Raw genomic sequence first — 16,227 nt, 5'->3', positions numbered from 1 at the left:
AAAAAGCAGTAAACAACATAGTGAAGCACTTCATCATGTCAATGAAAGACAGAGAGAGTTACAGAGGGATAAGACACTGCTAGAAAGTCTCTGTGTTTTTCTGTCTGTCTGTCCGTCCTTGTTGGTATTGTAGAATTGTCACAGTTTTGTGAAGACATACAAGTGAGAATTTCATTTTGCTATTGAAAAAACTTTAACTTATTTATCCTTTATACAAACTCAATAATGCCAGAAAAAGCAGTAGGGAAACTAGACAAGAGAAGGTCAGGAGAGAGAGAATAAGGTTGAGAAGGGCTGGTAGCCAGTCAAAGCCCTTACTGGGCACCATATGTTCCCAACTTGGGAGTGGAATTAGGTTGTTCTTATAAGGATGAGTTCCAGTATGTGTGTGGTCCATTTACGTGAAGCAGCACTAAAGCCATTGCAGATACTTGTTTTTTTATTTGCTTCTGAAATCTCAGAACTGCAGCCTGACACTCTCTGAAGTAACTCCAGGCTTACCTTGACATGATCCTTAATGGTGGAGGAAACAATGGATAGTGTACAGTAGAGTATTACAATATTTGCCATGATATACCGGTAATATTGAAACAGTGAGCATCATAACATTACTGCTACAGAAATTCCAGTACCAAATGTTCTGTCCACTTTTAAGTTGAGCATTTGGATTAATTTTGTTTTACAGGGTTCCCCATGTAAATGATATATGAAAGAATTCAATTTATAAGCATTTTCTTCTTAAAAAATGAAGGGCATGTTAAACATCTGATGCAAGTCTTCAGTGTACCTTCAGCACTCAAATGTAGATGTCATAACTCCACAAAGGTGAAGCCCATTCTGCTGCCAGTAACAGTGTAGTGGTCCCAAAAATATTATTGACTGAAATAAAGATGTTGGAACAACAGATTCAAATTACACAGATCTAGAAGTCTTCTATGTTCTAGTGTTGGACTTTGTATTTTTTTCAGTGCAATGGAAGCCTTAAAAAGCAGGGAATGCTGGAAAAAAATCCATTTTTGGTAACACCTCTATTTTAATATATTCCTAAAATATGAATTAAGCAGGTTTGAGAAGGTTATGTTATTATACAAGCAAAACAGAGACATTAGTAGCAGAATAATAGCTATGATAACAACAGTAAGATTTTCAATAAGTAACAGTAATACTGTACGTTCTCTCTTTTCTTTGTAGCTAGTGAGGAGCTTGCTGAATCAGAAGGCTTCCCCAAGTCCTCAGAATCTCACATCTGTTTAAGACTCACGCACATACACACGCGCGCACACACTCGGTCCAAAGACGTGTGATGGAATGCAGTGTGTTAGCCCCACCCCTTTCTCCCAGCTCATCAATATTCAAGAGTAGTATTTATCATTCTCTTTGCAGTCTGCCTTCCTATGCTGTCTCCCAACGTGCCCTGTATACATACATGAGTGAGATCCTGACTGGGACAGAAAGAAAACACTGCCTGGATTTCCAGCCAGTGGTGGAATGTGGTCTTGGTAGAAGCGTAGCACCAGCCGACTGAGGCTCAAGGTATCAATAATTGCAAACACCTAAAGACTACAAGTTGAAGTAGCATTGTAAATGCAAGCTTTACAGCCAGCGTCCTTATTATTCTTAAGATGCTTTGATTATAGTATGTACACTTTTAACTTCTTGTGACATTTTTTGCAAGTATATCAGACACCTTGTAATAAGATAAAGATTCTATAAAAACATTTCTTTGTGGTTGTCATTTTCATAAGTGTTAGAAAAAAAAGGGAGTGATTGGTCGATCAGCGACTGAATTTGGCTCAAAGTACAAGGAAATCTAAATTGTTTTTTATCCATGAAGCGTATCAGTAAAACTAGTCTAGAACGTAAATGTAGGACAACCAGTTAAGGAACTGGTCTGGGAACCACAAGGTTGCAGGTTCTGCTCTCACTACTAGATTATTGTATAGTACCAAGGAACTCAATGTTAACTGTATGTGCTCCCAATGAAGAAACAAGAACAACAAAAAAAAACTGGCCTTAGTATAACAAATGTTACGCAATTTAAAATGACTTCAAGTATGGTAATGTTTGTGAGCATAACATTCTTAAACCCACTTAATCCAATTCAAAGTCATGGGGGCTAGAGCCTATCCCAGCAGCACAGGATGCTAGGCAGGGATCAACCCTGTACAGGGGATCAGTCCATGAAAAGAACCACGACTTGTGCTCATACTGGGACATGTTTGGAATAGCAAGTCAACATAACCTACAAGTCACTGGGAATGTGTAAAGAAAACCAGAATACCCAGAGTGAACAAGCAAGCTCCACAAAGACAGTATCCAGACATGAGATGCAAACTAAAAAAACTTCATTAATCAACATTAGATTAGATTAGATAAACTTTATTAATCCTAAGTGATTGTAGTGGTTTTTATTTTGGCAATAGTATTATTTTAATCAAAATGTTCTACTTTCCACCCTAATATTTTTATCTAATCATTTAGCAAAACACATCAGAGAAGTTTTGCAGTAATTGACAAATTCCTTCTTTTCTTTTAGTTTGCATTTGCTGTCTAAATCTGTGGCATTTCTGATGTGTGCTCATATCATGCAAATAGTTAATGTAGTTCATGTATATAGATGGTATATACAATAGACCTGATGTATTCATGTTGCTCATTTGGCATTTTCTTTTTGCAAAGCTATCCACATTTCACATGACAATCTATAATTTGACATTTGGATTTTTTATATTACATGAAGTATTAATATTGAAATTGGCTAAAACCTTATTTAATGCAGAGTATTGTCTTAGTTTTACAGACCATATAGACATTTGCCCATAGATGTATTCAGCACAGGCCAAAATTGATTTTGCATTTTAATGACTTAATAGTTTTACTCATAGTCTGTGCATTACAAGGACTGTGTCATATTGTTGTTAGGTTTGCATAAAACAAGAGTGAATACATTCTAGTCATACTGGCATTGCACACCACAAAAAATCATATCTTCATTGTTGGTTTTTGTATGATATACGTAAACAGCTATATAGTCATTTCATTTGTATAGCTTACAATCGATCGTGTGATAGTCCTGTAGGTGGAAGTATTCTCTTGGCTTTAGAGTTTATACGCAGAATTTGTAAATTTGTATATTAGAATGCAGATTTGCTTAGGTATTGTTATTTTTTAAATCACTCTTCATATAGCAGTTAATTAGGCCTATGTATTATTTAATCAAGGTAGTTGCCGTTTAAAGTAGTGTTTGGTTGTGTTGTAAGGTTAAATTTCTATGTTAATTCAGCATTACTCCAGATCGATTTTGCCATTCCCATGAATTGAAGGCAATATGTCGCGATTGAACCCTTTACTTATAATAAAATGAATTGATTTAAGAAAAAATGACTAATTCAACTGAAGCTTAAACGTTTTATATTCTAAAAAATGTGGTTGACTGGCATTCGCTTTGGTGCCTCTTAAGTATACAGACAAGACAACGAGGAGGGGAGCGGGGGGGGGGGGGGGGGGGGGGGTGATATCTGTGACAGATTGTTTAGATCTCAGGCATACTGGCACAGTAGTAATTGCAAGGTGGATGATAATAACAGGGCTGCGTACCCTCGCAGAAACCCTTTGGCGTGAGCACAGGGGTACCAGAGACATAACAGAAGGAATGGTTCCAGCGCCAGCTTGGGAATACTGGAAAAAGGAAAAAACACAGAAATCGACCCCGAACACGATCGTTTCACCATTTCCGATCAGATGCGTCCTGCTGCGCTGTAATCGCAGTCAAGCTGCTTTGTGCTGGTAGGTTGCAGAGCTTTTGGAGAATGAGCTGCCACTTCACGCATTAGTGCGCGAGCTCTGTCCCGAGAAATAAAAGGACTGAAGACGACTCCAGCAGGATATGCGCTGCTGTTTGACCTCTGTGGACCACTATACCCCGCATGCTCACTCTGCTTGTTTTTCTCCCCGCTGATAAAAAGCGTGCTCCTGATCTCACTATTTTTATATTATTGAGAATATGCTCCCTTTAAACGCACGAAACAAAAATCCGTTATGCGAAAGTTGTTTTTAATACTGGCTTCTTTTCTTTAACAAATGAGATTTCAAAGAGCATAGGAATGCAAACAACAGTGTAATAATCCGCAGATCCGAACATCTTCATGTGTTGTTTTTAATGCTTTGCTTGCAACTGTGCTTTCTCCACGGAAAAGGCGCATTCCTTCTGCGAGTATATGTGCACTTTGCTTAAAGCGACAATACGACTTGCTTGAGACATCACATCAGATTCCTCATTTATTTGAATATTCAACGTTTTCATTGAGAGAATGCTTCGTAGCCATCATCTTTTCTGTTGCTTACCTAAACGAGAATAATTATTATGGTATATTTTGACGCGGAAACACAACGAGCAACTTGTGCATACTTTGAAGAATATTTATTGTAAAACAATTTCTATTGTTATTTTTTAAATTTTAATAGGAAGACGGAAGGGCGATGTTTACCTTCTGACAACTGCAATTGTCAACATGGATCAATGGATCTGTGAGAGCCGGATTATGCTTGTATGTTTTTTTTCATGATTGTGTGTCTCTATCCGTGGATGTTTGATGTTACCATTAGATCCAGTGTTCACATCCATGCTTTGGTTTTAATTAATTGCTAAGAAAAATCACAGCAAAGGAGCTTGAAAACAACATCTTGCATTCAGAACTGCGTCGCCTGGCTTTCTCGTCTGATTACAACGGGCTGGATTACCTTTCCAGTTGTGAATGGGAATGGCATTCTTGCTTCTTCATGCTGCTGCTATAATTCATGATTTTGTGCGAATTTTCTCCACCTGCTAAAGCCCTGGCTGTTCGCCTGGTACAGTCCACGTCTGTCCGTACTGACTGCGAATGAGACTCTCTAGAAGTGGAATACAGGGGAGAAATGCGGGAGTAAACGGGAAAGACTGTGAGTCCAGGAGAAAATACTGAACGGGGTTTGAAGGCAAACAGATCAAACAGGAGATATCGAGAAAAGATAGCGATTCAGAAAGGAACAAGAAGCAAGAAAAATGAGGAAAGGACTGCCGCAAATAGAAAGGAGGAGAGAATAAGATGAAATCGAGGAGTAGGAGGTGTGGCAGCGGTAAACAGAATAGAGACAGTATATAGTGAGAAAGGATAAAGATGCTGAGGTGAAGCACGAAGAGAAAGGGTGGCAAGGTGAAGAGCAAAGTACAGTGAAGTGACGAAACTAGAGTACAAGATCAGGCATAAAGAAGTGATAAGGAGAGGTGGTCGAAAAGCAGAAGGCACTCAAAAGAAAGCAAAGATCACAGGTAAAATAAGAACCCCGCTAAATGGGCAGACAAATGTCACCCCTCTGGTAAAGGAGAGGTGAAGATCAGAAAACGTGGAGGAAAAGCAGCGAGAAAGAGGAGAATGGGGATGGTATAACAAAACGGCGAGAGACAGAAAAAAACAGAGGCAAGCATCGCTTCGTGCACAAATGCCATGAAAAGAAAAGTGGAAAGACGAACGTTTCCTCGGTTGAATTAGGGGAAGACACTGAAGCAACATCATCCTACCAGGTATTGTAACTGCTTCTCTAGCTCTGATGCGTTACCGTCCGCGTCTCTTTTCCTCACAGACACCATCAGAGCATCTTCTCACCCTTTTACCCCGCCATTCTTACATACGTGTGTCTGGCACACCTGTGCACACCGAGGCTGCATTTATGAGAATTGTGGATGAGGAAGTTACGAGGAGCTTTAAGTCGCGGCGATCACGCATCTACGCTTTTAGGTTTTGCCATAGTGTGTGTGGCTCCCTGTGCGTGCATCTGCTAAATGAATATTTACAGCTTTGGCACATTCAGCCGAGGTGCTGCTTGTAGGTTTGTGCTAGTACAGTGATGTTGCAACTTCCATTTGCTGGTTTAATAAATCTTTTCAATTATTGGTTATTTTTATTACACATTTCCCTTTTATTTTGGCATCCAGAGCGTTGTTGATGACAGCTTGGTCTAGCCGTGATAGTGTATTTTTAACTGCAAAATTTCATTGAAATGCCAACATGTAATACTTAATTAGTGACATCTGTAATTGTATGGACCTCCCTCTAGGCGTCACTATACCACAGGAAAAAAAATCGTTCCAAGGAAAAGGAAAAAAATCGTTTAGAAGAAAAACAAGGTGTGGGGTTTAGCAATAACGCTAAATGAATTTAGCGTTTAGTTTCATTATATTTGAAATGGACTCTTCTGGACTATACGATTAATTAGACTTGATAAATTGCTTTGTGTTTGTGGTGTTCATTGTGCTTGGTAATGCAGCAGCAACTCGTAGCTGGTGTTCGATAAAGCTTTCAACAAAAAAATCATTAGGGCACAGTATTTGAAGAAGTTAAAAATCTTTATATTGTTTTAAATATGCCTATGCAATAATATAGTTGACGTATTCTATAAATCTGATTTTTCATATTTTGAGGTGGGCGGTGCAGACCTTAGTGATGGTGCCTCACGGTTCCGGAGCTCGGGTTTAGAGTCCCGGCCTGGTATTAGCTGGAATTTGCACCTTCTCCCCATGTGTCTGTAAGATTGTTTATCTTGCTGTTCAGATTTTCCACCCAAATCCTACAGATATTCATATTAGGTTGTATAGAAACTCCTGTATGGTTCAATATCAATTACTGTGGTTGTGCTCAGCAATTGAATAGCACCTTGTCCAAAGTTGAATCCTACATTCCTCCCAAAGTAGAGATGTTGCATGGGCCAGAGCGATAAGCAGGTTGAAAACTAGATGGAGAGATGGGTGTTAAGGTTCTGCATGCTTTTAAAACAGTGTACGGAATACACAGGCACTTCATGAGTCTAAATTGTATTAAAAACCTCCCCCTTCATACTGACTTAAAGGTGTGTTTAACATTAACATGTATAGCGGGCTGCACAGTGGTTAATACGGGTGCTTCTGTCCTGCCCTGCACCTTATACTGTCAAGATGGGCTCCAGCCCACCCCTTCACTGCCTACAACTCTATTATCAGCCTGAATGACTTTAACAACGAATACAGTAAATGCTTTATTCTCTATTGTTTTTCTATGTTAAAAATGAATAAATATATCATTCTCTGTACTTTTGGTCCTTACCTTGATTACATTTAGGACTAATATTGTGTAACTTGAGTTTAAGACACGTCAAGTTATTTAATTATTCAACATCTACTAAACTCATAGATGTATAGAATCAATAAATAGAAATAAATAGACTGTATATCAAGGAACATGTTATATTTTGATACATGAGGTCTAATTTCTGATCTGAGTCAGTGCTTCTGAACTAGTTGTTAATTTCTGGGTGTTTAACAATTTGTTCTGCTTTTCTTATTTTTGGTTTTTCCATTGAAAAAGAAAAACGGAAAAGCCAGTTATAGTTTGAGTCCACTAGACTTGACTTTGAGACTTCTAAGGATGTGTTTCCAAATGTTTATTTTCAGCTCATTTTCATTACACTGGATTTCTCGTGTTTAAACCTGTGGCACACAGAATCACTGTATAGTAGTTATTTCTTTTGGGCTTTTGGTGTGTTGCAGGGTGACGCAGTATTACATTGGTTTTAGCCATTGCATGCAGAGCCTTGGGTTATTAGAGGTGGACTCTAGGCCTGAAGTTTCATGATGGCTGCAGGATTTTATTCTAATTATTTTCTTAAGTATTTAGTAATTCTTTGTTTTAGTTTTTTTGGAAATGCCATTTAATTAGATGTTCTCTTCTTTGTACCTGCTATAATTTTGTCATTTGGGTGGAGTGGTGGCTCTGAGGCTAGAGATCTGCACTGGCAATCGGAAGGTTGCCGGTTCGAATCCCGTCAATGCCATTAGGGACTCTGCTCTGTTGGGCCCTTAAGCAAGGCCCTTAACCTGCAATTGCTGAGCGCTTTGAGTAGTGAGAAAAGCGCTATATAAATGCGCTATATAAAATTATTATTATTATTTGGTCTGTGTTTGAAAGTTTGTTGAAATTTCAAATTTTGAAATTTTTGTGACCTTCATTGTATGTAAAATCATGACGGCACTAAACATTTTCATGTATTTCAAATAGAACTTAAATTATATCAGTATTAATTTCTGAGAAAGTAGAATGAGAGCTTAGAGTGAAACATCCGATTAATCATGTCTAAATAACCACTAGATTTAAGAATTGGGTAGGAAGAAGAAGATTCAGCCTTTCATGATCTTGTTATTCTTTATCCTGAATTGTTGTTTATAATTTCTGAATTATTATTATTATTGTTACATGGGTTGTTAACTTTGTTTTTGTGAGTAGTGTTGTGTAATTTCTTCACTGCCATTTTCTGTAATGGTCTCCACCTTCTTTTGATTTTTTTTTTCCTATTAGCAATGCTATATTTTTTACAGCAATGTCTACTATTTATGTTCTCCCCGTGTCTGCGTGGGTTTCCTCTGGGTGCTCCTGTTTCCTCCCACAGTCCAAAGACATGCAGGTTAGGTACACTGGCGATAATAAATTGTTCCTAGTGTGTGCTTGGTGTGTGTGTGTGTGTCATGCGGTGGGCTGGTGCCCTGCCCAGGATTTGTTCCTGCCTTGCACCCTATGTTGGCTGGGATTGGCTCCAGCAGTCTCCTGTGACCTTGTGTTATGATATAGTGGGTTAGATAATGGATGGATGGATGAATGTCTTCTGTTATTTGTCATGTGACACAGAAAGTCATTTGATAATAATAATAATAATTCTTTGCATTTATATAGTGCTTTTTGGACTACTCAAAGCGCTCAGCAATTGCAGGTTAGGGGCCTTGCTCAAGGGCCCAACAGAGCAGAGTCCCTATTGGCATTCACGGGATTCGAACTGGTAACCTTCCGATTGCCAGTGCGGATCCCTAGCCTCAGAGCCATATATTGATATATATATATTGATGTATGATGACATCAGCTTGATGTTGTTAATTGTGGAGTTCCTTAGCAAAAAGTGACAAAAACTGTTGCAAAAAGCATCACAGGTGCAGGTTCTGTCAACTTTTGACTTGTATGACAAAGGGTAAGAAAGGAATCTTTATAAAATAAAATATTTTCAAAATGCTCTGTAACAAAAGAAACTCATGGGTGCGAAAAAGGAGTTGCCTTCCAAATAGACAATCCAATGGCAAACATATCCCAATACGTAAATCCAGAGAATGTCACAGAGAGAAAGAGGTCAAAATCCAGTTAATCAACTGCAACAGGACTGTGGGCTCCCTCATCCTTTATAGGATTAAAGAAAGTCCATTACAAGAGATGGACAAGTAGCCCCGCCTCTTGGAGAACCACCAATGAAATACACGGAGCACAGTAGAATAAGCGTAGATGCATAGACATTTAAATAATACACAATACTAATAAAAACAAAGAATAATGCAAATAATTAACATAATTAACTAAATAAAAAAGTAAATAAACAAATATGAGCAAAAAACATACATAAAATTAATTTGAAAACCAGCCAGGGCACTGATGAATGATTCTGTTAGAGCAAAGGAAAGTCTTTCTGAAGAGTAATGGAAGCAAAGAGGTGTTTCCAAAAATATTTTTTGCATTTAGTATTTTTAGAATCTACTTTTTTCCATAATTGTACTATACTTCAGCCAGGGTTGTTATTTTTTTCTCCATTTAATCTTCTTTTTGATTTTCATATTTTTTCGTTGTACACCAAGGGGTGTGCTCTACACGTAGGCAATAGGAATGTCAGTTATAAATACAAGATGGGAGACACTGTTCTAAAGGAAGCAAACTCTAAAAAGTATTTAGGGGTTCATGTTGACACACCATTTTCATCATCTAAGCAAAAAGGCAAATAAAATTTGATAGTATATTATAAAAACTGTTGATTATAAATCAAGGAAAAATATGCTCAAACTTAATAAAACACAAGTGAGACAACATCTAGAGTGCTGTGTGCAGTTCTGGTCACCACATATAAAAAAAACTCATAGAAGCACATGAAGCTGTGCATAAGAGAACAATCAATTGCATCCCATGACTTAAGGACATATCCTACTCTGACAGACTCAGAGAATTAAACCTATTTAGTCTCTAGCAGAGGAGACTGTGTGGGGACCTAACCCAGGTCTTCAAAATCATCATGAGCATAGATAAAGTAAGTCCAGCAGAATTGTGTAAACTTAAGAGTGAATCAGATGCTCAAGGACACCAGTGGAAATTATGAGGAAATTAGGAATGAAGCCAGAAAGCACTTCTTTATGCAAAGAGTTATGGTTATCTGGAATGAAGTACTGAAATATGGACATAAAGCAAAAAACCCTTGGCAACCTTTAAGAAGTATATGGATGAGATATTGTGACCCCTTAGCTATTAGCTAAATAACTTAGCTGGATCAACTGAATGGTCTTCTCTCATTTGTCAAATTTCTTATATTCTAAATGGAGAAGCTGCTGATATCCACAGCAGTTGTGGCAATGCATTTATGTTCTATGATTCCTGTTTTGGATTTTTGCTTTTTTTGTGTCCATTTGAATTTCCTAGCTTTTGACCTCTGCATTAATTTAAAGTCACTGTTTTTGGTTTGCTGTATATAGTATTTGAAAGGCAAAACCCATTTTTTGCCTGTTATAATTTTTTTATTGATTTCTTGATTTGGGCGGCACGGTGGCACAGTGAATAGCGCTGCTGCCTCGCAGTTGGGAGACCTGGGGACCTGGGTTCGCTTCCCGGGTCCTCCCTGCGTGGAGTTTGCATGTTCTCCCCGTGTCTGCGTGGATTTCCTCCGGGTGCTCCGGTTTCCTCCTACAGTCCAAAGACATGCAGGTTAGGTGGATTGGCGATTCTAAATTGGCCCTAGTGTGTGCTTGGTGTGTGGGTGTGTTTGTGTGTGTCCTGCAGTGGGTTGGCACCCTGCCCGGGATTGGTTCCTGCCTTGTGCCCTGTGTTGGCTGGGATTGGCTCCAGCAGACCCCCGTGACCCTGTAGTTAGGAATATAGCGGGTTGGAAAATGGATGGATGGATGGATTTCTTGATTTTGTATATATGGGAGTTAATTAGCATTATTTTCTTGTTATTATTGTGTAATTTTATTTTATTAATTTGTTTATAATTTTGGTCATCATTTTGTTCATCTTGTAAATGGTATTCTGGTTTTGGCAGCCATTTTGTGCGTAGCAATGCATCCCTATTGCCATCACATGATGTCATGTCAAGGAAGTACATATATGGATACTGTGTGCTCCTCTTGGTGTCCAAGATTTTGGATTCCAAAAATAAACAACTATTTATGGGGTTAGGAGTTACCTTTATAATGAGTTTTTAGGGCTTGGTCTTTTCTACTTTGAATTTTTCTAGATGTGTTTGGCACAGTTCTCTTTTGATTTACGGCTTTGACTGCAGCTATTCCCCTAACTGTTAATCATGTCCAGTCTTTCCTGAAAGAAACCAGACCTTCTTACTGCTTTTCCACTTGTGAAACTTCAGAGTTCCCAAGCGCATAATTCCTGAACAGATCCAAGAATGCCCACCAGTGGGGCAGATGTCATCAAAAACCCTGGCTAGTAACACAGAAGGTCAAGTAAAATCTTTATAAATAAATGATATATAAGTCAAAAGCTCTGTAGAACCAAAAATTACCTTTCAGAAGCATGGAGACACAGAAGGCAATGCCTTCAAAAAAGGAAATGCCAAAAGTCCCAATCACAAATCTAAACACTAGTCGAAATACAGGGCATATCGGTCAAAAATCCAGTAAATTCACAATAAGCAGAGAAAAATCACAAACCAAGAAACTCACCACTCTCAAACACATTCAAATGAACTGCAAGGAACTGTGGATCGCCCCTGCCTTTATAAGGCTGAGGGCAGTCCCTATTGGTGAGGGGCAAGTGACTCTACCTTCATGGGGATCACCCACAAAACATATGGAACACTACAAAACATACTTGGACATAAAGAAATCAAATAATCAATACTGTTAACATAACAATGAACAAAATATACATGAAAATTACATTTGAACCTCAGCTAGAGGAGGAACCCTGGTGGAAACACAACACTACTAAGCAGAACACTGCCTTACCTTTAGTTTTCCTTTTTGAGTAAATAGATATTTCATTTTAAAGAAATTTTGTTTTTGCTGTCCTGGGGCCATAGGTTTCATAGGTTCCCTATCATCCTTTCTGAATGTCTTGAACTTTTGATATTTTAAAAGCATTAGCCCATTATTCGGGCCTGTTCAAGCAGGATGCCTGTTATTTGAGTTTGAGGAAAGACTGCCTGATGTGAGGCTTGCCCAGTGGGCCCAGACCTGTAAAGTTTTATCATTTTTTTTCAAATTAGATGCATTGTTGTCTTTCTAATTTGTTTGGAATACATATTTTGGTTCCTTTAAAAAATTACTGTATTTAAATTGTTTTTGCATCATTCCAATGGCGCTACTATGTTGTTGAGTGGTTGCTACTGGTTGCTAAGCAAATGACCTGTAAGTGCATGGTTAATGACCTCACCTTCCAGATGGCATACAGGTCATGCCATGCACTTCCTACTCATCCAACTTTATGGAGACAAAACAAATTTCAGTGTAAGTGCATTTTGACAACATTCCTGGCAGAAGACATTAAGCATTGATTTCTCTGACTTTGATTTTTAAATTTAGTTTCAGGCTTTGTTGATAGAATCATTTGACCTCCCATTAATGAACTTGCACAAATCATGACTTACATCTAATCTCCCGGTCCATCCTCATAAAACTACTGTCTCTCTCCTCCAAGACAATACATAAAGAAGGCAGGTCTGGCCTTTTGTTTTTGTGTGTTTTTTTGTGGCTTGTTCCCCTTTTGTGCTTCATTGATGATTCACATCAGACTGCCTAAAATTCCATGTTTAAAATATTATTCAATCAGCAAGCAAGTTCGTAAAATTGATGATGCAGATGTTTTTGAACATAAAGGTTGAAAATTGGTAAGAATTTGAGATTATATAATGTTCAGCCACATTTTAGTAACACAGCAAGAATAAATAGTTTGCCAACAAACCGTAGGGTTGTTATCTTGAAAACAAAGTTATAAAATGGTACCTTTTCAAACAACTTTACAAGATTAATTAAGAAATTCCAGACATGTGCTTCAAATGCCATGCTATTACAATAATCATAAATGTATTATAGGAATAATGAGAGTTAGGCAGCACAAAGATTTGGGGTGCCGCTGAAAGAAATGTCTGTTTAATGGTATCAAGTAGGAAAAAAAATAAAAATGCATGAAAATGGTGCTGTGATATAGATGTTTAACATTTTGATAATTATTTAGTGACTTAAAGAAAGAATCAGCTTTTTTTAAGCAAGTCATTGTAAACACTCAAAGGTTTCAGGAATGCTATTACCGGTAAAAAAATGTTTTGTTAAGCACTACTTTATAAGTGTAAATTACAGGTGGGTTGGGACAATTCATCTATCTAATTGTACTTGTTACTACTCTGTGCAGGACCTTCTATGAGCCATCCTCCCAGGTAGACCATAAACTGGCCAGCTAGTCTAAGATAAAAGGGAGATCTAGTTGGATTAAAATAGTATGGTATTCAGCCATGAGTCTTGGAACTGGAATGAAGCAGAGTTTGGAGGACTGAGGTGTGGCTAATAGGATTGGTTATTGAAACAGATGGACTACTCTGTACTATGATGTCCCACTGGTCTATGAAGTGTGACAGGAACTGGTATAGGTGTATTCTCGCTGCCTCTCTATCTCTCTCTCTGCCATTTTCCATCTATGGAGGAGGTCAAATCATTATTCACTCCTTTCAAGAGCCATAGTGGACCAAGCCAGAGCAAAGACTGACCAACCAGTGAGCCACATGGTAGCTTATTATTATGATGTAGTCTTATTTAACCAGCACTCATTGTACTCTGTTTCCTTATAATTTGAGGGCATATTATCTATAATACATAATTAAATGTTTAATTTTCATTGCCCTGGGTTACAGGTATAAAAGTAAAATGTGTTGGGGGATGCAGAACTATAGTAACTGACAGTGTGGTATGAGTATGGGATTTGAGGCATTTTGTTAAGATCTACATATTAAATAATATAAAGGGAAGAATAGTGTCACCCATGGACATTAACACAACAAAATAGGTGTAAAATAACAGCCTCTGCTGTCCCAAAAAGGGTTTAAAGAAAATTGCAATTCCAATTAGGAGTTCTGTCACAATCAATTGCGGGTCCAAATTGAATGCCCTTTTCAGGTTGTCATCTTGGTTTTATAGGAGACACCTAGAAGAGGTGGGGCTTTCTGGAGTGAAGAGGAGGTGATGCGACTCGGTTTTGGGCTTTCATCCTTCTGAACTGTGGATGGAAATGGAGAGTTAGCAACAGCACCTGCACTCAACTTTTAGTGGTATTGCTTACCTGGCATGAGCTTTGAAGTTGTCTCCTAACAACACATGTTTGACAGTATATAAAATAGAACACAAGGCAATGATACAGAGTTATATTAGAGCGAATTATCATTTTGTACAGTTTCTGTCATAAAAATATTAAAAAGTAAGTTTTATATAGTGCTTTATAATGTAATCAGTATAAATAAGCATCATGAAAAGAAAGCAAGAACTGTATAGATTGTTGTCATTCATAGAGAGTTCAGACAAAAAGCAAATGCAAATAGAACCGTATATAGCATAAATATTGATATTTCATTCATTCATTGATTTTCCACTGATTATCTGAGACCAGGTCACAGAAGCAACAGTCTTAGCAGTGAGACCCATATGTCCCTTTCCCCAACCATACTTGCCAACTCATACTGTAGTATCACCAGGGGGTTCCCAGGCCAACTCAGAGATACTGTATAATTCACCCAGCAGGCCCAGGGTCTTCCCCAGGGTCTCCTCCCAGCTGGTTGTGTCTGTAAAACCTCCAGAGGGGAGCATCCAGGAAGCATCTGTATCCCAAGTCATCTCAATTGGCTCAAATTGGCTTAATTTAACTCTTCAATTCCACCCGAGGGGGTAAACGTTAACAATATATAAAGTTATTGTCTGTTTTTACCTGCATTATTATCAATCTTTAATTTAATATTGTTTTTTGTATCAGTAAGGTGCTGCTGAAGTATGCGAATTTCCCCTTGGGATTAATAAAGTATCTATCTATCTATCTATCTATCTATCTATCTATCTATCTATCTATCTATCTATCTATCTATCTATCTATCTATCTATCTATCTATCTATCTATCTATCTATCTATCTATCTATCTATCTATCTATCTAATTGTGTAGGGTCAGCAGCTCTACTCCGAGAATCTCCCAGTTGTCTGTACTTCTCATCCTATCTCTATTAAAGACTAAATACATTTTTAGTGTTCACTTTCTCTAAATTATATAAAGGAAATTGTGTAAAATCTGCTGGCCTGGGAACACCTCGGGATTCCCCCGGAAGAGCTAGAAGAAGTGGCCGGGGAGAGGGAAGTCTGGGCATCTCTGCTCAAGCTGCTGCCCCTGCGACCCGACCTCGGATAAGGAAGAGGATGGATGGATGGATGGATGGATGGATTGTGTAAAATATATATATATACAGTATATATATATATATATATATATATATATATATATATATATATACACATATTGTGGCACCCGGCGGGGTTTGTCGCCCAGCCGGGATGCCCAGGAGGAGCGGAGGTGGGCTTGTGCCTCCTCCAGGACACGAGGGGGCGTCCTCCCTGGTTGCCTTGGGGACCATGGGTACAGAGCTTTGAAGCTCTACCCTGTAGGGGCCCGTGGTCACGGCCAGGGGGCGCCCCAGTGCCTTGGGAGCCCTGGACCTCAGTACTTCCGCCACACCCGGAAGTGCTGGAGGGAAGAGGATTGGGGATACCCGGAGGACTTCTGGCACACAATCTTCCGGCACACAGGGGTGTGGCTACGGAGCCCCTCAGGATGCACCTGGAGTCCTTCCGGGGTGAATAAAAGGGGCCGCCTCCCTCCAGTCGTGGGCAAGAGTCGGGTGGAAGTGAGTGGACAAAGCTTGGTGGAGAGGAGTGGAGGTGGACCAGAGACTGTGAAAGGCATTGTGCATGTGGCCAAGGACTTGAGGGGTGATTGGTGCTGCGGCACTGGGATTGTGCTCACGATAAGTGTAAATAGTAGTTGTGAATAAACATGTGTGGTTTAAACATCATGTCTACCTGTCTGTGTCCGGGCTGTTCCCCACTATATATATATATATATATATATATATATATATATATATATATATGATTGTTGAG

General features: G+C 38.7%; 1 protein-coding gene across 2 annotated transcripts in view; it reads left to right on the top strand.

The window, feature by feature from the left end:
* The first annotated feature begins 3,511 nt into the window (after nt 1–3,511).
* ccdc120a (coiled-coil domain containing 120a) overlaps nt 3,512–16,227 on the top strand; it is a 240,217-nt gene continuing 227,501 nt past the window's right edge. Inside the window, exon 1 of one of the 2 annotated variants that reach the window (XM_028813286.2) lies at nt 3,512–5,560. The gene's annotated coding sequence lies outside the window, so the exon portion shown is untranslated. The remainder of the gene's footprint in view (nt 5,561–16,227) is intronic. The other variant, XM_051933491.1, reaches the window with a different exon arrangement.

The sequence above is a fragment of the Erpetoichthys calabaricus genome, chromosome 11 (assembly GCF_900747795.2).
Source record: "Erpetoichthys calabaricus chromosome 11, fErpCal1.3, whole genome shotgun sequence".
Classification (NCBI taxonomy): Eukaryota; Metazoa; Chordata; class Cladistia; order Polypteriformes; family Polypteridae; genus Erpetoichthys; species Erpetoichthys calabaricus.
The sequence above is the reverse complement of the archived record's forward strand: the minus strand, read 5'-3'. Positions and strand labels throughout refer to the sequence as shown.